This window comes from Microcaecilia unicolor, chromosome 3 (assembly GCF_901765095.1).
Source record: "Microcaecilia unicolor chromosome 3, aMicUni1.1, whole genome shotgun sequence".
Classification (NCBI taxonomy): domain Eukaryota; kingdom Metazoa; phylum Chordata; class Amphibia; order Gymnophiona; family Siphonopidae; genus Microcaecilia; species Microcaecilia unicolor.
Window position 1 is genome coordinate 232387488 of NC_044033.1, and position 24283 is coordinate 232411770.

Genomic DNA, 24283 nt, shown 5'->3' on the forward strand with positions numbered 1-24283 from the left:
CCCTAAACCCTCCTGAAATCGATCAACAGTATTTTTCACACCTTGCATCCTAAAAGATACTGCCATATGACCAGTCCAAGTTAGTGGTTTTACAAAACACCCAAAAAATAAACTCAGCAAATATATTAGAAAAAAAAAAAGCTCTTTATATTAAGTCTAGTATCCCTACTACCATAACAAGGTTTAATTAAATAACTCACCAATAACATTTAAACAACAGTCCAGCAAAAGGCACTATGTGCAGCACAAAGTTATATAGAATTAATACATGGCACTTTCCAGTTGCTTCATAGGCCTTAGCTTGCTTATAGAGGGACCCAGTTAAACATGGCCAAGGCTACATAACTGATGGGCCAATGATCAGAAGTAAACACAGGCGCTAGAGGCTGTTAGCGCCATACTAGCACCTGTGTTTCCTACCGCCCCATGATCAGAGCCCCCTAGTGCGTGAAACAACATGCTTGCGGGCTCTGAACGCAACTAGCATGCAGATGCAAAACAGGATCTCTAGCCCCCTGAAACTTTGTGTCGGGGGGGGGGGGGGGGGTTCGAGGGGACTGGAGGTCTTGGCTTGGCTCGGGGTACTTGGGTGTTCTGTCCTCTGACAGCCTTGAACTAGTGACCCTAAAATGTGTTTAATGCCTTTACTGTCATTCTCACTCCTAAGGATCTTCTTTGCTGCAGTTTCCACTGCAAAGATACGTGAGCAATGCATTGTGTGTAATTTAGTTCACAGGCAATGCAGGCACACTTGCCTATCTGTATAAGAACTGTTACCATTGGTTTGTGTCGCTGCATAGACCTCCTCTCCATCTCAGCCAAGCTTGGCTCCTTTGTCTATCTGCTATAATTTCCTGGTCATTCTTACTATCTCTGTCCTGAGAGGTCAGCCAGGTACGACCTTTCCTTCCAATCAAGGGCTGTCCTCTAGGACCACCCCTTGCTACCCGATGGCAGGTTCTGTCCCCATTGGTCCTCCTCCTCTTCCCTGGGCCTGGTGTGAGCCTTCTTAACCTCCCTGTCCTTCTCGCCACGAGGCATTCTCCATCTTGCTTCAGAAAAGCACTTATCCTGCTTCACTCCTTGGAACGAACTTGGTTTTTTACCTTGAAAATATCTTCCTAATGAGATATCGCACTCTCCAGTCACCCAGCTCTGAGTCACTTCTCTCTACTCAACTATTTCTCACCTCTGCAATAAAGCTGCCTCTCTTCAGATTTCTACCTCCAACCACTGCTACAGCTCTCAGAATTACGGAGTCTCTGTGCCCTGAGGCAACACTTCTGAACATCTGACTGTGAGTAAATTACCTGTATTTATTCAATAAAAGGAAACTTCAGAAAATACAGATACTTCAGGTGTGCCAAGGTTATACTTCAAGTTATTGAGACTTTAAAATTAAACAAGTCTTAAGAGGCTTGACAGTAAAAAAACAAAAAGTAACAACTAAATAGCTATTGAAGGAATTGAAGAAAGTTGCAGCAGGACAAGCATGCCTTTAAAAGAGACATCTGAACTGCATTTAAAGAAGACAGCAGAAGAGTTAAGTTGTGAAAAGGCAGATGTGTTCGAGTTAATCAAACCAGAAAGAGAAAGTGAGGCAGTTTTTCACGTAGGGGTTTTGCGCTTTCAAATCACGTTTTTCCAAATATAAGCCTGGCTGCCGTGTTTTGAGCGGTCTGAAGTTTCTTTTAAGATTTGTACTTTGCATCCCGCATAAATTCCATTGCATTAGTCTATGTGGCTTAGTACCATTGATTGTATCAAGATGCGAAATGTTTTCCTCGGGAAGAATGGTTTCACACATTTGAGTTTCCACATTGAGTGGAACATTTTCTTTGTTGTGGATTTCACTTGGCTCTCTAGTGTAAGGTTACGGTCCATTGGAACGCCAAGGATTTTCAGGCTGTCTGAGATAGGGAAGGTGTAATCTTGAGTGTTAGCAATTATAGAACAAGCTAGTTTTGATAATACAGTCTATGCTCTATGAAATGCTTTAACGTTATGGTACAGGATAACAAGCAGATCAGAAAACCACTAATGGTACTGATTAACAGTATTTATGTTGACTCAGTCATACTGCATCAATAGGAGTAGGAGAAAGTTCTTCGATGAAAGCTGCTGGGTTCCATGAAATCGGTTGTTCAAAGTAACTCTCATTCATGAGGGATAAAATTATCCGAATCAAGTGGAAGTTTCAGACGAAATTCCAGAAACTGTTTACAGATCTTTGCAGTATTCTTATGTAAATCTGGCAAAAACTGAAATTGTAAATCCATCTTTTTTAATCGGTGCGTGAAGATGAGCACACACTGCATTATGGTGACCACGTGGTTAAGTACATAAGTATTGCCATACTGGGACAAACCAAAGGTCTATGAGGCCCAGCATCGTATTTCCAACAGTGGCCAATCCAGGTCACAAATACCTGGCAAGATCCCAAAAAAGTACAAAATATTTTATTCTGCTTATCCCAGAAATAGTGGATTTTCCCCAAGTCCAATTTAATAATGGTCTATGGACTTTTCCTTTAGGAAGCCATCCAAACCTTTTTTAAACTCTGCTAAGCTAACCGCCTTTACCACATTCTATGGCAAAGAATTCCAGAGTTTAATTACATCATGCTCAGTACATGACAGTATTAATTTTCCACAGTTCTTCTCATTTTATTATAGTCTCCTTTTTCAAACTTAAACGCTAACGTATTTGATTTCCTATGTATACTTACTTCAAAGCTAATATCACTGTTATCAAGTGGCCCAAGCACCATTACCTCCCGCACCAGATCATATGCTCCACTAAGCACTAGGTCTAGAATTTTTCCTTCTCTCGTCGGCTCCTGTACCAGCTGCTCCATAAAGTAGTCCTTGATTTAGTCATGGAATTTTACCTCCCTAGCATGCCCCAATGTTACATTTACCCAGTCAATATAGGAGTAATTGAAATCACCCATTATTATTGTGATGCCCAGTTTGTTTGCACCTCTAATTTCCTTTAATATTTCTGCATCTGTCTGTTCATCCTGGCTAGGCGGACGGTAGTACACTATCCTTTTCCCCTTTACACATGGAATTTCAATCCATAGTGATTCCAAGAAGTGTTTTGTTTCCTGCAGAATTTTCAACCTATTTGATTCAAGGCCCTCCTTAACATACAATGCTACCCCTCCATCAATTCGATCCACCCTATCAATACGATATAATTTGTACCCCGGTATGACTGTGTCCCACTGGTTATCCTCCTTCCACCAAGTCTCAGAGATGCCTACTATATCTAATTTTTCATTTAGTGCAATATATTCTAACTTTCCCATCTTATTTCTTAGGCCCCTGGCATTCGCATATAGACATTCAAACTATGTTTGTTGTTCCTATTTACATCATGCTCAGTACTTGACAGTATTAATTTGCAATCTTTTGTCTGATGTTTGTTTTAAGGACACCTGATCTACTATGGTCTCTTTTGCTCCCCCTTCCCCAGAATATTGCCTAGTTCCTAACAAATCTAAAACCCTCCTCCCTGCACCGTCTTATCCACCCATTGAGACTCCAGAGCTCTGCCTGTCTCTTGGGCCCTGCTATTATGTAACTTTGTAAGTCTAAGTGCTTTGAAAATACACCTCTATATCATTCTTATTACATCATATCTTTTCATTCAAGCATCCCCATCATGTCATTTTGTGCAATCTTACCTGTACCTCTGCCTTCCTCAATTAAACTAGAAACACGTAATTCTGCCTTTTATTATACAGCACCTTAACTTTGGAAGCCAATACCACATGAGTTAAAGCACGAGACTGTTTGTTTAAATTTAAGAAGGGAATTAAACCCCAGCTTCATTTTTTCTCAGGCTTTCAAGGAGGGTGTGAGTTAATTTTAAGCTAATTTATGCCTTAAGGATGGTGTGCTTATCTTGGGTCCCATGCTCAAAGGTTTGCAGTAGAGTCTTCACACTATCGTGAACTTTGCGCAAAAAAAAAAAAATAGCTGAAGCAAGCTCAAACTAATCAGCATGAAATTACTGTTGCTTTAAAATCGTGGCGGTAATATGCGGTTTAGCATTAAATGTCAACTTTCCTGTCTCAATACTCCTGGCAGTGCATTCCATAAAACCAGCCCTGCAACAGAATAAGCTATCCTAGTTTCAGCACAGTGAATCCTAAACGTCTTGTGACTCGACAGTCACATAGCTGTCTCAGGTTGCCCTGACAGTTACGGGGCTGTACACGTTAGTTCAGGTAGTGTATGCCGTATGCTGTTTACTATGCACAGAAATCAGACAGTAATCTTTACGTTTATTTATCTCGATATACCACTATTTCTTTGAAAAGGTCAAAGCGGTTTATAGGAAATAATAGTAAATTAAAATTAGAGATGAAAAGAATGTCAATGATTGAAAAGAAACAAAAATACCAAGGCAGCACAATTTAACAAGGCAAGTAAAACTGAAAGGAAGCTCTGAAACAAGAGGGTATAGGACGAAGGCGAAAGGGGGTAGAATCAGAAGTAATTAGAGGAAATACTTCTTCACAAAAAGGATGGTGAATTCATGGAGTGGCGGAATGGTGGAAACAAGTACATAGGACCTCTAAGGGCATGACAGGGAGAGTAGATGACATAGATGGGGAGACTGGATAGGCCATATGGTCTTTATCTGCCTACTTTTTTCTACGTTTCTAAAGAGGCTAATCTGTCCACAATGTTTATTAAGTCAATCTGAAAAACTGAGTTTTCAAATGGATTTTAAAATTTTTCTAAAGGCAAGTTCCGAGGATAAAATGAATGTGCTCAACAAATATTTCTCTTCAGTGTTCACAGAAGAAAATGTGAGTATCTGGAAATGGAGTGGAAATTGTGCCATTCATGGAAGAAAGCTTTTATAAACAGTTTGAGAATCTGAAAGTGAACAAAGCTATAGGGCTGGATGAGATACATCCCAGGATACTGGGGGAGCTCAGAGAAGTCCTGGTGGGACCTCTTAAGGATTTATTTAGAGACGGGAGAAGTTCCTCAGGACTGGACACAAGCTGATGTGGTCCCTTCTTCACAAAAGCGGAGCCTTACATTGGTGGTAGGAAATATAATGGGGTCACTGCTGAAGGAAAAGGATAGATACCTTTCTAGAAGCCAACAGGATACAAGATCCGAGGAAATAACAGCTTTACCAAAGGAAAATTCTGCCAAACGAATCCTACTAACTTCTTCGACTGGGTTATCAAAGAAATGGATGAAGGATATGTGCCAGATGTAATCTACTTGGATTTCAGCAAAGCCTTTGATACGGTACCTCACAGAAGACTCATGAATAAGCTGAGAGTGCTGAACTTAGGACCCGAAGTGGTAAATTGGATAGGAAACTGATTGACCAACAGGCGGCAAAGAGTGGTGGTAAATGGAATCTGTTCGGAGTAAAGGAAGGTCAGTAGTGGAGTGCCTCAGGAGTTGGTACTGGGGCCGATTCTGTTTAATATATTTGTGAGAGAAAGGGTTAGAAGGAAAAATTTGCTTTTTTGCAGATGACACGAAGGTAGCCAATAGAGTGAATACCCTGGATGGACTAGAAACCATAAGAAGAGATCGCCAAATGCTAGAAGAATGGTCAAGGGTCTAACAGTTAAACTTTATTGCCAAGAAATGGGGTGCAGAAATCCAAAAGCGATATACCAGACAGGAGGGGAGAGACTGGTAAGTTCAGCTCAGGAGAGGGACCTTGGGGTGATGGAGGATCAGAAGGTGACAAGGCAGTGGCCATGGCCCAGAAGGATGCTAGGCTGCATAGAAAGGTTTATAACCAGTAGAAGTAAGGAGGTTTTGATGCCCCTCTACAAGTCATTGGTGAAGCCCTATTTGGAGTATAGTGTTCACTTTTGGAGGCCATATCTTACTAAGGATGTAAAAAGACGAAGTGGTTCAAAAAAAGCGACGAAAATGGTATGGTATTTGAGTTGCAAGATGTATGAGGAGAGACTTACTGACCTGAACATGTATACCCTGAAGGAAAGGAGAAACAGGGGTGATATGATACAGGCGTTCAAATATTTGAATGGTATTAATCCTCAAATAAACCTTTTCCAGAGATGGGAAGGTGCTAGAACTAGAGGACATGAATTGAGGATGAAAGGGGGGCAAACTCAGGAATAATGTCAGGAAGTATTTTTTCACGAAGAGGGTGGAAAATACCTCGAAAACCCTCCCGTGGGAAGAGGTGTAGCTGAAAACGGTAACAGAATTTAAAAATGCATGGGATAAACACAAAGGAATCATGTTTAGAAGGAATGGATCCAAAGAAGCTTAGTGGAGATTAGGAAGCAACACTGGTAATGGGAAGCAAAGCCAGTATTGGGCAAACTTCTATGCTCTATGCCCCGATTGTGGCTGAACAGATTTGGATGGGCTGGAGTGGAGCTTTTTGACGTTCACTTCAGAAATTTTAAAACAAGGACAGTACTGGGCAGACTTCTACGGTCTATGCCCTGAAAATGGCAAGGACAAATCAAGACCAGGTATACATATAAAGTATCACAATATCATATGTAATGAGTTTTATCTTTTTAGGAAGACTGGATGGACGGTATATTTATCTGCCGTCATCTACTATATTGATATATGTAACACCATAGCACAGGTTTTGGTGAATGGGGTGCTCTTAGATACTACAGAGATTGCCTATAATATCTGATGGACTGCCCTATGTCCCCAACATTATCTTTCTTGTGCTCTGCTTTCAACTGCCCTTCCTCTCCTGTGGCCTGTATGTTAATTATTTACCTAACCCTGTTCTTTCAAACAGCAAAGTATCAGAACTAGATGGTGCCTTCAAAATGTGGTACCAAAAACAACTGCTTATGTTGTCTGTGCTTAAATCTGGGCCTATACTTTAGGTAGCAGAAGTTACAGGGATAAGATTATACTTAATACCTCATTAAAATGCAGTAATCATTCAGTTTCACCAGAAGCGGGTCAAGTTTCAAACCCATTATCCCCTTCCCCCCCCCCCCCCCCCCCAAAAAAAAAAAAAAAAAATTCACACCACCAAGATGTAGCAATTTTTGAGAAAAAGTTTTCGTACACACCCTCAGTCCCACCCCACTCTGCCTGCTGTCTCCAGCCCCTGCTACACCTTCAGCCCATGGTTATTCCACAAAATACTTTATTCACACTGGTGACAACAGGTAACCATTTCCTGTACTCTTATCTGTATTCTCACAACTCATCTTAATTTAGCTTCCCTAGCAGTCGCTTTCCCTGTCTTATGATAGCACTGTAAAAATTAACCCAGGTCCTAGACACCTATAAAGCTACTATTGGGAAACTAGACCAAGCTAGACTGTTACAGATCTACACGCTAACAAAACATTTTGTCACACATACAGTACACTGGCATAAATTAGAAAAACAGGAAGACAAAAACAGAAATGGAAAACCCTAAGAAAGCCAGACTGTATAAGCAGTGCAGTACTGGTAAGGGAGAAACAGAAGTGCATTTCCTTCTGTATAAAACAAAAACACAAAAAAGGTACACTTTTCCCAAAGCTAACACATTCCAGTTCCTACAGCTTAATAAAATTTATTTTCTACCTTTGTCATCTTTATATTTTTCGAACCAGGTTGGTTTCAATCTCTTTTCCACTTTCCTTGTGCTTTTCTTCCCCTTTAAATATTTTTTTCAGTGTCACCTTTCCATTTCATCTCTCCCTTCTTTGTCAACATCTGATCTTCCCTTTCAGCTTTTTCTCAAAATTTTTTCTCTGATCTTCTCCACTCAAAATTAGGCTCATTTTCCCCTTCTTTCTCTTTCCAGTCCTTAGTCTCACTTTTCACACCTCATCTCTCACTTTTACACCATCTCCAGCTCTCACATATCTCTTTCCTTTACCAGTCTGTCACCCCACCAAGATGTTTTTCCTCTTACCACGCACCCAAATGATGCTCCTTCCCCCATTCTCAACCCCCCCCCCTCCCTCATTCCCTGTGGAGGCTTTTTCCCCCCTTAGTTCCTTAGTGACTTCTCTTTCTTGCATCCTCCACCTTTCAATCCATTAGCGACTTCCTCCAGACCCAAGTGAGCTGATTCCTCATGGTGACTCCAGTATGCAGTCTCATTCTGTATCTGAAGTGCTAAGATGTCGCCTCTTACTGCTGAGGCCTATTCTTGTGTTCAAGAGCTGTGAGATTTTGCAGCTTTTATTGCAAGACTGGTCCTGTGGCAGCTGGAGATGTCTCACTAATGCTTCTTCTGCTGCCAACAGAAAGGTGGGAAAGATAGAAGGGGCTGGGCTCCCTGCTGTACTGTACTACACCAGAATATGTGGCAATAACCAGGCCAGTCCTGCTGAGTGGAGTTTTTGCATGCTCAGTTGGAGTGTGGGCTAACCCACTGAATGGAGTAGACTTGGCAGGTCGGAAACAGGAAGAGCAAATGATCCTGTACCACGAATATTAGTTACAGCAACAACTAGTGGAAGGTAAAGAGGGAAAGTCTAGAAGAGACAGTATTATTGGGCCTATTACCAAACACTGACAGCACCCCAATCCCAGCGTCCTTCTCGCCACAGATTTTTATACATATATTAACCACATAACATGGTAAATAACGCAGCAAGAGACAAATAAAACCCACTTACAGGAACCAGCTTCCAGTACCAGCGTGTGGGGCACTGCCCATGAGACAGCATAAAGCACAACAGGAAGAAGAGGGAGAGAGAGAGAGGAGGAAAATAAGGAGCATGAAAAAAATCCAGCCTAGCAGCAACAGACATGGAACTCGAGACTTCTACACAGAGGCAAAGACAAGAGAACAGTTAGAGTATTTTCATGAGCATTTCCTGTTTCTGCATAGAAAGGCATCATTTTAAAAATGTTCCCTCTGAATTAATCTGAAATACAGTCATCTGTACTCCATCTCCCAGAGACCTCAAGAACCAAGAGGTTATCTGATGAGGGAGAAACAAGGACGGCAAACTGAGCTTCAGAAGCTATGGCCACTCTGTAGCACCTCAGTATGTAACAAGTTATGCAAAAATGTACTAGACACTATAATTGCCATTTACTCACCTTTCTTGGAGATCCTCCTCCACCCACAACTTAACATAGCTTTCATTTTCTCTTTCTTAAAAGTTTTAACTGATATACATGCAGCAAGGGTTCTCATCCCAAAACCTCATCTTGATAGTCACCATGTGCAAAATCAGGCATTTCAAGACTCACTTTTCATTAGAATGATACAGAGGAAAATTTCCTCCTTTGGACACAATTTTATAAGGGTTTTTCCAAAAGTAAAGCCCATTTTTAAAGCCCTTTTCTGCATGTAAAAAAATTATACAGTGGTGTATGCGCATAAGTACATGCCCTAGTGTTCCCAAAAGTCATAGTTGTGATGCATGCGCATACTTTATAAAACATCTAGGCACATTTACAACTTCTTCAGATAAAGTGTAAACGTGCAAGAGAACAGCATTGTTGCTCACCCATAATAGATACTTTCCATAGAGGATGACTGAGTCAGTCATACATGGATGATGTCATCACACATCACCAGAACCAACAACTCTCAAAGTTCAGAGCTTAGTCCAAAGATCTGAGTGTGCATGGCAGTATTCTCAGCTCCTCAAACAGTTCCAAAGTTCAAGAACTGATATAGCTCTCAAGGATGCAGAAAGGATCAATCCTGCTGTCTATGAGAGAGCACCTGTTACAGGTGACCAACCATGCTTTTTCCCCACAGACATGCAGGATTGAGTGTAGCACACAAGTGATGACTCCCAAGCAATGCTGCTCATCTCTATGTATTGTCCATTATTCAGGAGCAGCTTGCAAACAAAAACAGTGTGAGTTATCACTGCACAAACAGGTGATGCACAATCTTATTGTGTACTAGTCTGAGGAGTAGTACGACTTGAAAGTATGAAGCGAGGCCCAGGTAACAACTTTACAACAGTATCCTGCAAGATGGCTACTTCTAAATCACAGATGGAAAACTTTTTCTGTTTGAACATACAGTGGGGGAAATAAGTATTTGATCCCTTGCTGATTTTGTAAGTTTGCCCACTGACAAAGACATGAGCAGCCCATAATTGAAGGGTAGGTTATTGGTAACAGTGAGAGATAGCACATCACAAATTAAATCCGGAAAATCACATTGTGGAAAGTATATGAATTTATTTGCATTCTGCAGAGGGAAATAAGTATTTGATCCCCCACCAACCAGTAAGAGATCTGGCCCCTACAGACCAGGTAGATGCTCCAAATCAACTCGTTACCTGCATGACAGACAGCTGTCGGCAATGGTCACCTGTATGAAAGACACCTGTCCACAGACTCAGTGAATCAGTCAGACTCTAACCTCTACAAATGGCCAAGAGCAAGGAGCTGTCTAAGGATGTCAGGGACAAGATCATACACCTGCACAAGGCTGGAATGGGCTACAAAACCATCAGTAAGACGCTGGGCGAGAAGGAGACAACTGTTGGTGCCATAGTAAGAAAATGGAAGAAGTACAAAATGACTGTCAATCGACAAAGATCTGGGGCTCCACGCAAAATCTCACCTCGTGGGGTATCCTTGATCATGAGGAAGGTTAGAAATCAGCCTACAACTACAAGGGGGGAACTTGTCAATGATCTCAAGGCAGCTGGGACCACTGTCACCACGAAAACCATTGGTAACACATTACGACATAACGGATTGCAATCCTGCAGTGCCCGCAAGGTCCCCCTGCTCCGGAAGGCACATGTGACGGCCCGTCTGAAGTTTGCCAGTGAACACCTGGATGATGCCGAGAGTGATTGGGAGAAGGTGCTGTGGTCAGATGAGACAAAATTGAGCTCTTTGGCATGAACTCAACTCGCCGTGTTTGGAGGAAGAGAAATGCTGCCTATGACCCAAAGAACACCGTCCCCACTGTCAAGCATGGAGGTGGAAATGTTATGTTTTGGGGGTGTTTCTCTGCTAAGGGCACAGGACTACTTCACCGCATCAATGGGAGAATGGATGGGGCCATGTACCGTACAATTCTGAGTGACAACCTCCTTCCCTCCGCCAGGGCCTTAAAAATGGGTCGTGGCTGGGTCTTCCAGCATGACAATGACCCAAAACATACAGCCAAGGCAACAAAGGAGTGGCTCAGGAAGAAGCACATTAGGGTCATGGAGTGGCCTAGCCAGTCACCAGACCTTAATCCCATTGAAAACTTATGGAGGGAGCTGAAGCTGCGAGTTGCCAAGCGACAGCCCAGAACTCTTAATGATTTAGAGATGATCTGCAAAGAGGAGTGGACCAAAATTCCTCCTGACATGTGTGCAAACCTCATCATCAACTACAGAAGACGTCTGACCGCTGTGCTTGCCAACAAGGGTTTTGCCACCAAGTATTAGGTCTTGTTTGCCAGAGGGATTAAATACTTATTTCCCTCTGCAGAATGCAAATAAATTCATATACTTTCCACAATGTGATTTTCCGGATTTAATTTGTGATGTGCTATCTCTCACTGTTACCAATAACCTACCCTTCAATTATGGGCTGCTCATGTCTTTGTCAGTGGGCACACTTACAAAATCAGCAAGGGATCAAATACTTATTTCCACCACTGTAGGTGCATCTGTCAGCAGCGCTGGATCAACCATTAGCAAAGAATAGCAGTCACCTAAGGAAGCAAAGAGCAGCTGCAATCAAAAGAAAAGCAATAGTCTTGAAGCACAGGCTCAAAGGAACTGTCAGTCTATGCTTTTGATCATTTCTACCAAAAATGTAAAGAAGGACTTATAACACCTCTTCTTTTTCACTTGCTTTCCCTGCACCTTGAGGTTGTTGGGGAGCATAAGGTATGACAGCTTGTCTCATTTATCTTGATCTGCATTGTCTGGTATACCTCATGGTCTCTTGCTACTTATTCTTTACTTTTCTGTCAATTAAGAACATAAGTGTTGCCATACTGGGACAGACCAAAGATCCATCAAGCCCAGCATCCTATTTCCAACAGTGGCCAATCCAGGTTATAAATACCTAGCGAGATCCCAAAAGAGTACAATACTTTTTATGCGGCTTATCCTAGAAATAAGCCGAGGATTTTCACCAAGTCCATCTTAATAATGGCTTATGGACTTTTCTACCCCCCTTTTTTAAAAATTAGTAGTAGTAGTATTGTAAACTGCTCTGTTACGAATGGCTGTGTGTATATTTATATATTTTTTTAATTAAGGCAGATAAAGACCATTTGGCCTATCCAGCTTGCCTGGCCATCCATGCTATCTACTACCCAATCCTCTCCTTTAGAGATCTACATACAAGGCACGTCCAGAAAGTAAGAAATCGGTCGAATGTAAAACGTTTTAAGAAATGTTTTTAAATCACATTTATTCTAATATACTGGTACATATTTTTAAACCTGATGCAAACTATCTGGAACCTTAGAGCTTGTCCTGTCTCCAAATATCAGCCTTGAAAGAAGAGATCAACAAACTCAAGAAGGAATTAACTACAATTAAAGAAGCGTCCAGGATTACTCATTTCCGAGCTAATTTACCACCACCACTGCCTCACAGAATGAAACATCAGAGGAATAGATGGGTCACAGTAGGCTCTGGTAGACTAAAATCTGTGACACAGAAACACTCGCCCTTCCAAGCTTTGTTCCTGTCAAATTCTTTTGCAGCGTTGCATCATTATGATGGCGAAAAAAGAAGTACTGTGGTAGAACCAGAGGCAATGAAAAAAGCACAACCCCAGAAACATCCCTCAACTAATGACAGAATTGTGAAAAGCAGAAAATTATTACTGCTCGGAGACTCTATTATCAGAGGTATTAACTTAGGAGCACAGTTCATGGGTTCCAACGTAGTGGAATGTCTTCCAGGATCTTCAGCTACAAGATGTACCGACCAAATACTGAAAGTGATCCGAGAAGAGAGTGAGGCTTCTAACGCTGTTGTTGTAATTCACCTGGGGACAAATGACCTGGCCAACAATAGCAAGTTTACAGCACAGAGAGCATTCCAGAAGTTTGGGGAGGGACTGAAATCTGATTCGGCTGTGGCTTTTTCTGAAGTAATTCCTACGTTGGGGAGGGGAGAGGAAAGACTACGCAAAACAAAGGAATTCAATAAGTGGCTTGAGTCTTGGTGTAAAGAAGAAGGTTTTAGATACATAGAAGAATGGGGTAATACGTGGAAAAATAACAGGCTGTACTGTAATGATGGGCTACATCTTTCTGTGATGGGAAAAAGGATACTTGGGGAGAAATTTAGACAGTATGTTTCTAGACATTTAAACTAGAGAGTGGGGGTGACAAAAGGAAACGGGATTTCCGAAAGTCACCCCCAGAATAAACATGATGGCAGAGGGAAAGGTCATGTAAATATAAAAAAACACCCAAACTCACTAAGCACTTGGAAAGCTATGTGCACAAATGCTTGTAGTCTAAGTAAAAAGGTTCAAGAGTTGCAAGCCGATGTTTGAAGAAAACTTGGATATTGTTGCTATTAGGGAGACGTGGTTCAACGATTCTCATGAATGGGATGTGACCGTACCGGGCTATAATCTTTTTAGGAAGGATAGAGAGGGCTGAAGAGGTGGAGGAGTGGCGCTCTGTATGTTAGCGGCTGAAATGCAGGGAACCTGGGAAAAAAAAAGAAGCTTTATGAATCGTCCTGGAAAGAGAAGACGGAACCTGTATCCACACGTGAGTTATCTACAGACCTCCTGCGCAAACGGAGAAGTTAGAAAAGGATCTGATAGAAGATATTCAAAAGATTGGTATGAAAGGGGAGGTGCTACTGTTGGGAGATTTCAATTTGTCTGACGTGGATTGGAACGTCCCATCTGCAGAATCTGAAAGAAGTAGGGAAATTGTGGATTCTTGTCAAAATGCCTTGCTCAGACAAATGGTGACGGAAACCACGAGGGAAGGGTCGATGCTGGATCTAGTGCTCACTAATGGAGGTAGTGTTTCCGATATCCGGGTGGGTGCCCACCTATGTAATAGTGATCACACCGTATGGTTTGATATAAGGGCGGAGTGTGGAGGACACACAAAACTCAAAGTACTGGATTTCAGACGTACTGATTTTGATAAAATGGGGGAATACCTGAAGAAGGAACTGTTGGCATGGGAAGGCACAGGAGAAGTGGAAAAACAGTGGTCCAAGCTAAAGGCTGCTATAAATATGGCAAATGATCTTTTTGTGAGGAAAGTAAACAAAAACAAAAGAAGCAGGAAGCCTATATGGTTCTCCAAACAAGTAGCTGCAAAAATAAGGGCAAAAGAGGCTTTGTTCAAGAAATACAAAAGAGCGCAACAAGAGGATCACGAAAAAGATTATCGGATTAAATTCAAAGAAGCGAAGAGGGAAATACGGCTAGCGAAAGCACGAGCGGAAGAAAAAATGGCTAAAGATGTAAAGAGAGGTGGCAAGACTTTTTTCAGATATATTGGAGAAAGGAGAAGAGATAGGAATGGAATTGCGAGACTGAAAGATAATGAGAATGGCTATGTGGAGAGTGATGAAGATAAAGCAAATGTGTTAAACAATTATTTCTCTTTGGTGCTCACGGAGGAAAATCCTGGAGAAGGACCGCGGTTGGCTGCAGAGGGAATGTCTGGGAATGGAGTGGATACTGCGCCATTTACGGAAGAAAGAGTTTATGAACAGCTGAAGAATCTGAAGGTGAACAAAATTATTGGGCCGGATGGGATACATCCCAGGATACTGAAGGAGTTCAGAGAGGTCCTGGCGGGACCTCTTAAAGATTTATTTAACAGATCTTTAGAGACGGGAGAGGTTCCGCGAGATTGGAGACGAGCGGATGTGGTCCCTCTTCACAAAAGTGGAGACAGAGAAGAAGTGGGAAACTACAGGCCGTAAGTTTCACGTCGGTGGTAGGAAAAATAATGAAGTCGCTTCTGAAAGAAAGGATAGTTAACTTTCTAGAAACAGACGGGTTACAGGACCCGAGGCAACATGGCTTTACGAAATGAAAATCCTGCCAAATGAATTTTGACCGGGTGACCAAAGAACTGGATGAGGGACGTGCGCTAGATGTAATCTACTTGGACTTCAGCAAAGCCTTTGATACGGTCCCCCACAGAAGACTCGTGAATAAGCTGAAAGGGTTGAACTTAGGACCGAAAGTGGTGAACTGGATAAGAAACTGGTTGACCGACAGGTGGCAGAGGGTGGTGGTAAATGGAATCCGCTCAGAGGAAAGGAAGGTGAACAATGGAGTTCCTCAGGGATCGGTGCTGGGGCCTATTCTGTTTAATATATTTGTGGGAGATATTGCTGAAGGGTTGGAGGGAAAGGTGTGCCTTTTTGTGGATGACATGAAAATAGCCAATAGAGCGGATACCCTGGAGGGAGTAGAAACGATGAGAAGAGTGGAGGAGTGGCCTAGTGGTTAGGGTGGTGGACTCTGTTCCTGGGGAACTGAGGAACTGAGTTCGATTCCCACTTCAGGCACAGCTCCTTGTGACTCTGGGCAAGTCACTTAACCCTCCATTGCCCCAGGTACAAATAAGTACCTGTATATGTAAGCCGCATTGAGCCTGCCATGAGTGGGAAAGCGCGGGGTACAAATGTAACTAAAAAATAAATAAATAAATAAATAAAGGGATCTCCGAACGTTAGGAGAACGGTCGAGGGTCTGGCAGTTAAAATTTAATGCAACTGTTAGGGATCCCTAATATTCCAGCTGTTGCTGATCTTGTATAATAATGATTAAAGTTTCACCAGTAATGGTTAATCAAATCAAATATCATTCTCCAATCAGATAATTATTTTCATTTTATTTTTTAATATGCAGTGCTCAGACTACGCTATTGTGCCTTACAACCATGTGTCATGGAGTTGGCCAGCAGCATCCAACTATCACAGCACTGACCCTACCTACCATCCAGTCACCTTGGATGATATAACAGTTAAATCACTATGCTGGTATTTACTTGCAAATATATGCAGATAGGTAGAGGCCCTTATCTCAATCTGGCTGTGACGGATCTTATGTTTGTTCTCGCTGGACTCCTTCACCCTCTTTGTGGGTAAGAAACTGATTTGAGACACAGAATCATATATTTGCAAATAAATACCAGCACAGTGATTTTTACAATCAATTTTTCCTTCAAATCATTGTGAGCAAAGACAGGCACCCATTTCATTTGTTGTCATGCACATTTGTCCTGCCTTCATTAAACAACCGACACCATTTCCTCACATTCCCCTTGTTCATTGCATCTTCACCACACACACTTCAACAACCTGCCTGTGAATTTAGCGGTTGTGAAGATGACACTACTGCCTAAATTGCTATACTTATTTATGGCTCTACCAATTAGTCTACTACACTCATTCTTTAAGTCACTTAACAGAAAAGTCTTTGGTTTTTCTGGCGCAAGAGACCTCCAAGAGTAAATAGGAATATTCTTTATCAGACTAAAAAGGATGGTGGCATGGGGGTTCCAAATTTTGTATTGTATCATAGAGCAGCACTATTTCAAACAGTGGCTATATGGCGGAAAGGGTTTTTTAAACCTTGGACATACATTAAGATATCCCCCTTTGGGCAGTTCCTTGGCTCCCCTTGCCAACTTTGCAGAGGCTCCTGCCCCGGGTAGGAGGGCAAATGGGTGTGGTGTTGGAGGCCTGGGTGAAATGTAGATCACATATGTTTGCCAATTGGAGATATCACTTAACAACCCCTATCATGTATGCATTGGGTTTCCTCCCAGGTAAAACTGACTCTACATACCACATGTGGGCAGCAGCATCTCTTAAGGAATTGGGTCAGATCTGGGAGGAGGGAGATTGTATTATGTTTGAAGCATTGAAAGAGGAATATGGATTGTTAGATAGAGATAATTTTCATTATATGCAAATCAAAGATTTTGTACACCATTGAACTAAGTCAGATTTAATGTTAGCAGAGACGGAACTGGAAAATGCAATGCATTCTGGCAATGGCAGGGGAGGAACTTCTAGGATATATCTTGCTGTACTCCACAGATCTCAGCCTCTGCTTAGGTATCAAAATAAATGGGAATTGATGTTATCTTCTAATTATGATCCCACAAAATGGACAAAGACATTTAAGTATTTGTTGAGATTCTCTGTGGCAACCCCTCTGGTGGAAAATGGCTATAAGATGTTATATATATATATATATAAGCTTTCTCAAATATTTAAGTCGGGTTTGGCAGCATGCTGGTGCCAATGTGGGGAAACTGGTACTTTTTGGCATATCTGGTGGTCATGTCCTATCATTCAAGACTTTTGGACAGATCTTCATTCTCCATTGTTGAAAGGTTTTTCGGGGCTTCCAAGCCCTGTGCCTGATGCTTGCCTCCTGAATGTACAACAACCAGGCATTAAGAAGGACCTTCACTATCTTTTATCCCATATCTACACAGCAGCCCGGATAGTGATCGCGAAATAATGGAAGCAAGTTACAGTACCGTCAGTTAAATAAGTCTTCAATAAGGTGGACTACTGTTGTCTTATGGCTAAGCTTACAGCTAAAAAGCGTGGACATAAGGTGCAATTCTCTAAAATATGGGCTCCCCATATGAAATGGCAGGACATATCTGCCTGCCAGTATAGTATTGGCATAGTGATTGGTTTCTCTTGAGTCACCACATCTGATCTTATTGTTTTGCTTTGTTAACCTAGTTAGGGTAGGAAGGGGGGAGGGATTTCAATGGGTGGGGGGACATATGATAATGTAAAAATGCAACAGATGTGAGGGTTGTTGTTTTTTCTTTGTATACATGAATATAATGATTGAAGAGAATTAAAAAAAAAAAAAAAAAAAAAGCAAATTCACCTCTTAATCATGATCTCTTGTTAATTTGATATCCTAGGACCATGATGGCGAACCTATGACACGCGTGTCAGTACTGACACGCTTAGCCATTTTCGGTGACACGCGGCCGCATGTGGCCGCATACAGAGAAGCAGCGGCGTTCCCCGAGGCGGATCGCCGATGCGTCCCCCCCCCCGGCGAAATCACCCCCCCCCCGGTGCATGTTTACCCGCTGGGGGGGTGCCGTGTGCGCTCCTATTGGCTCCCTCAGAGTCCTCCGCTTGTTCCCTCCCTGCTGCTCCCTCTGCCCCGGCTCCTGCACGGCCGTTAGGGGATCTTTGACCTCACTTCCGGCCGGCGGAGCAGAGAGCAGCGGAATGCCGTGGGGGACGCATCTCTGGGGGCCCTGTGATCGCCATTACCACATAACCACAGCAACCATCATCCAATCTACTGTTCTGGGGTGTCGTGGATTTCTAATTGACCATCATTGCTGAGATAGGTGAGGGGGAGGCTGGGAGAGGCGAGGGCATGTGCTATGGGTGCCGTTTCCCGCCATTAGAAATAGCGGCAGCCATCTTAATTTACATAAGGTGGTCAGTTAGGCTAGTTAACCCCTAATTGCCTGCAGGGCTAACAGGCTATCTATAATTCTATCTTCTGTCACTGCCCCCCTGATGGAGAACCCAAAAAATAAAAAACCAAGGTTAAGTAAAGGAAGTGGTAGTAGCAGTAGCCGACCCTTTCGAGAGACATGGACCGAGATGTATGGCATTATAGAAAAAAATGGCAGATCATTTTGCGTTCTATGTACTGAAACGGTAGTAAGCAGAACGTGGAATATAAATAGACATTTTGAAACTAATCATTCCCAGCTCTTGAAAAAAAGTGAGGATGAAAGGAAGGAATACATTTCCAGGCAGCTACACTTTTATAAGAGCCAATCTAAGTCCATCCTTAAATTTGTAAAAGGTTCTACAAATTTAACATCTGCAAGTTTGAGCATTGCTCACTCCATAGCTCAGCATGGAAAAGCACTCAGTGAGGGAGAATTTATTAAAGAAACTCTCCTAAGATGTGCACCAGTTCTATTTCACGATATGCAGAATAAAGATGCAATTATTAAGAGAATATCTGAGTTACCAGGAAATTTGGAGTGCCTGGATCCGATTACCAGACACTTTTAGCACCCTGAAAAATATAGCAATGGCTTTACTCACAATTTTTCCCTCTACGTAGTTTTGTGAAACCTTATTCTCAGCGTTAAATAATATCAAAACCAACAAAAGAAACAGATTGAAAGATGAAGTTAGTAGTGCTTGCTTGGGCTTGAAGTGTACAAAATACCAACCTTCAATTGAAGATTTAGCCAATGAAATTCAGCAACAAAAAAGTCACTAATAGGCAGATTAGTTAAAGAATTCCCCCTCCCCCTCACTTATCTTAGTTCACGGCACCCCACACAAGTTAAATAATATCAAGACCAACAAAAGAAACCGACTGACAGATGAACAAAGAAGTCACTAAGCAGGTAAGTTAAATAAATAGGTTTTGGTTTATTAAATACAGTTATATATTACAATTATACATTTTTGTTATTTAAACTATAAATATCGCGAAATTATGGTTTTTTTCTCGAAGTGACACACCACCCGAGTTATGCTCGGTTTTTTGGCGAATTTTGACACACCAAGCTCAAAAGGTTGCCCATCACTGTCCTAGGAGAATGTCCTAGCACTACTACTACTACTTATTTCTATAGTGCTACTAGACGTCTTGTTATATGTAACCCATTAAGTTTAGGCTTTCCCACAGTTAAGAGTGTGTTACTTTAAAGATTTCATGAAAGTTCATTCAGCTATTAATCTAGTAGGCTGTGGAACATTCTCCCAGTATCTATATGGGCAACGCCAATTGCATGTTCCACAATTTGTTGAAAAACTTACTGATTACTTTGATTTTATAAAAACTTTTTTTCCCCAATAGTTCACCATAAGTAGGTTTTAATTTTGTGACCCACTTTGATTCTTATATTGAAATAGGCGGGATACAAATGCAAGGTTACATAAGAACATAAAAGTAGCCATATACTGGGTCAGACCAGTAGTCCATCTAGCCCAGTATCCTGTTTTCCAAACAGTGGCCAAGCCAGGTCACAAATACCTGGCAGAAATACAAATCATGGCAACAATCCATACTACAAATCCCAGGGCAAGCAGTTGCTTTCCCATGTCTGTCTCAATAGCAGACTATGGACTTTTTCTCCGGGAATTTGTCCAAACCTTTTTCAAACCCAGGTAAGCTAACCACTGTTACCACCTCCTCTGGCAAAGGGTTCCAGAACTTAACTATTCGTTGAGTGAAAAAATATTTCCTTCTATTTGTTTTAAAGCATTTCCATATAACTTCCTCGAGTGTTCCCTAGTCTTTGTACTTTTGGAATGAGTAAAAAAAAAAAAAAATGAATTTTCTTCTACACCAGTCAGGATTTTGTAGACCTCATTCATATCTCCCCTTATCCATCTCTTTTCCAAGCTTTGACAACCAGAACTGAATGCAATACTCAAGGCGCAGAAGCACCATGGAGCGATACAAAGGTATTATAGTATTTTTGGTCTTATTCACCATCCCTTTCCTAATAATTCCTATCATCCTGTTTGCTTTTTTTTTTGGCCGCCAACGCACACCGAACAGAAGATTTCAGCATATTATCTACGACGACACCCAGATCTTTTTCTTCAGCACTGACCCCCCAAGGTGGACCCTACCATCAGGTAACTGATTCGGATTATTCTTTCCAATGTGCATCACCTTACATTTGTCCACATTCAATTTCATCTGCCGTTTGGATGCCCAGTCTTCCAATTTCCTAAGGTCTTCCTGCAATATTTCACAGTCCGCATGTGTTGTAACAACTTTGAATAGTTTTGTATCATCTGCAAATTTACATAGTAACATAGTAACGGCAGAGAAAGACCTGCACGGTCCATCCAGTCTGCCCAACAAGATAAACTCATATGTGCTACTTTTTGAGTATACCTGACCTTGATTTGTATCTGTCATTTTCAGGGCACAGACCGTAGAAGTCTGCCCAGCACTAGCCCGCCTCCCAATCTCCGCTAAGCTTCTGAGTACCCATTCCTCAGAATTCCTTGGTGACTAAAAAATTTGATCACCTCACTCATTGTTCTGATTTCCATATCATTTATAAATATGTTAAATAGCACCGGTCCCAATACAGATCCCTGCGGCACTCAGCTGTTTACCCTCCCCCATTGAGAGAAATGACCATTTAACCCTACCCTCTATTTTCTGCCCAATAACCAATTCCTAATCCACACCAGAACCTTGCCTCCTATCCCATGACTTTAATTTTCTCAGGTGTCTCTCATGAGGAACTTTAGCAAAAGTTCTCTGAAAATCTAGATACACTATATCAACTGGGCTCACCTTTATCCACACCTTCAAAGAAATTAAGCAAATTGGTGAGGCAAGACTTCCCTCAGCTGAACCCATGCTGACTCTGTCCCATTAAACCATGTTTGTCTGCATGTTCTGTAATTTTATTCTTTATAATAGCTTCCACTATTTTGCCTGGCTTACCGGTCTATAATTTCCCAGAGCACCCCTAGAACCCTTTTTGCAAATCAGAATCACACTGGCCACCTTCCAACGTTCAGGTACTACGGACATATTACTAATAGGTTTAATATTACTAACAGGTTATCTATCTATATCAATTTTCAAGTTCCTTTCCTTTTCCTTGTATGCAGTGAGCAATAATATGGGCTACCCAGTTTACGTTTGATGCACCTATTTTTTTAAGTGCTTTAATATACTTTTGGTGACTAAAACCATCTCCTGCAACTTTGAGTTTTGTTGCAACAGAAAAGCTACTTATGATATTTCTCCACATATAAGATTTTTTTTTTCTCGCTGGAGAAAGAGAGGGATCAGAAGGAATTCCTGTAGAACATTATCTTGCCTCCTTAAAAGAACCCAGGTTGACAGTCATTGGATTCAAAAGCTAATATATTGGAGATATGTTCAATCTAGGAAAGAAGGAAGGTGAAGAATGTGCTGGTCCAGGCTTTGAATTTGAAGCAAATATTGTTGGATCCTGAAAAGATTGTAAAGCATTCTGGGCTGGAGTAATGCCTGTTGAACAAGAGCTATACTAGATTGCTGGTACAGAATGTTTAGGTGAACCCTTGGTCTTCCCAATATAATGAAACTAGGATTACTAGAGGGTAAAGAAAAATCTTTTATTATATAAAAAGGCCAAAGACTTAAAATCAAACAATCCAACACTACACCATGTGGCTTGCTATGATAATCTCTCCCCACCCCCCATCCATGCCGAAATGACAGCAGATACTGAGATACTCTCAGTGATATTGATATTCAATTAATCTGTACCTTGATTGAGGCAACTACAGAGGCACTCTAAGCCCTACTTTGAGACCCTCTAGATGTTGTGACGCCCGATGCAGGCATACTTGCCAAAACACGGACCCATATCGAGACTATCATAGCAAGCCTTAAAAGTACAGTGTTGTATTGTTTATGATTTTCAGCCTTTGGCCTTTTTATATAACATTTTTTTTCTTTATCCTCTGCCAATCCTGGTTTTCATTATATTGAGAAGACCAAGGATCCACCCCTAATCTTTTAGGTTTTTTGTTTTGCTTGATTTAAGTAGGGTTTTTTTCTTTTTCTTGCTTGGTACAGAATGTAGCAGGTCTTTGGTACAGAATGTAGCAGGTCTTTGAAATAATCTATGACAAACTTGTTAAACATCTTTTGTAGAAAGGAATGCGACTGCTTTGGAAGAGATGGAGAAAACTGATGGTGAAGATTCATTATCTTCACCAACACCAGAATTGATGAAAACAGGATTAGGTCTTCTGATGTTTTTGTGACATCTATGCATTCTGCCCAGAATGTACATTATAATTGCTGCATGGTTGTCTTGTTGATGGTGCTTGGCTTGAGAAGATACAATGTTGACAGGTTTATACTTTGCAAGCGGTTTGGAAGGGACTGAGCAAAACACCCTCACTTCAGGACTCTGCAGACATTGAGGTCGTGATTGTTCTAGGCCTGGAAACCTCATGGAAATGCAAACCAGTTTCACTGGTACCTGGCAAACCTTATAGGCACAGTGAATCCACTGTGCTGGGAGGTTAAGGGCCATTCTATGGATGACTCGACTCTAATGTGCAGAGCTCCAATACTTTTACACAGAGGAGACTTCTACAAACGGAATAACTTCTTTTTGGCTACATTAGAGCAGGGCATGGCAAACCCTAGGTGCCAGGTCACCATGGTGACTAAAAAATGGGACCTGGAACCCAGGTTTTGCAGTCCTAAGCCTATGGGCATTTCAGATGGGTCTGCAGGAAACAAAAGCGAGCAGTAGCAGCATCTCTACATTCCCCTTCTTCCTCCCCCTCCCCCAGAACTGCACGTCCAAAGCAGGGCATGCACACACACGTAGACCTCCCCCGATCAAGAGTGTAAGATGTAAGGAAAGAGTGCATCAGGCCACAGTATCCTCTTCTGCCACCTGGTACTGCATGTAAAATTAAACCATGTGTGTTGCTAAAGCAGTAGTGCAGGAGGATGTGGCCTGATGCCCAGCCGCTCCTTTCCTTACATTTCACATCAGCACCTGGGGAGAGGGGCGGGGCAGTGGAGTTCATTGAGAGAGCAGGAGGTGAGTGTCTGTATGATTGGGGAGATATAGGGGAGCAGAATGGAGCAAGAACTAGGCTGGAGGGGGGACCGCTGGGGGAAAAAGGAGGGAGCAGCTGTGTGCCAGTAGGGAGAGGGAGCAGGAAGGAGCAAGAGGTAGATGTCTGTGTGCAAGGGAAGCGAGAACTGGGTGTCTTTGTGCTTTGGGGGAGGGGCGAATGGAGCAAGAAGTAAGTGTCTGTGTTTTGGTGGAGAGAGGGAGACCTGGATGTCTGTGCTGTGGGGGTGGGATAGGATAGGGAGAGAGCTGTTGCATCTGTGTGTCACAGAGGTAGAGAGCAGATGCATCTGTATACAGACGGGGAGGGGGAATATGGAGGAAAGGAGAGATCTGAGTGTCTATGTTCTGGGATGCAGAAGCTGGGAAGGGATGTACAGATGAAGGAGAGACAAAGCTGGAGAGGGGTATGGAGAAATTCAGGTATGGGCGTGGTCATTAGGAGGCAGCTATGAATAAGACTGTATCCACAGGAGGGTATATGGTTGAGATACTCAATTCCGAATTTCAAGGTCCACAGGCAGGCCATGTTTTCATGACATCTGCAATGAATATGCATGAAAGATTTGCATACCAAGAAGGCAGTGCATACAAATCTCTGTCATGCATATTCACTGCAGATGTCCTGAAAACCTGGCCTGCCTGTGGACCTCAAGGACTGGAACTGAGAAGCCCTTGTATATGGTCTAGTGGCCATTAAGAGTATACTGTGGGGAATAGAGAGAGTGAGAGAGAAAGAGTT

General features: G+C 42.1%; 1 protein-coding gene across 1 annotated transcript in view; it reads right to left on the reverse strand.

The window, feature by feature from the left end:
• The window catches only part of CAMSAP3 (calmodulin regulated spectrin associated protein family member 3), a 272719-nt gene that overhangs the window by 122533 nt on the left and 125903 nt on the right, over positions 1 to 24283 (reverse strand). The gene's annotated exons all lie outside the window — the stretch shown is intronic.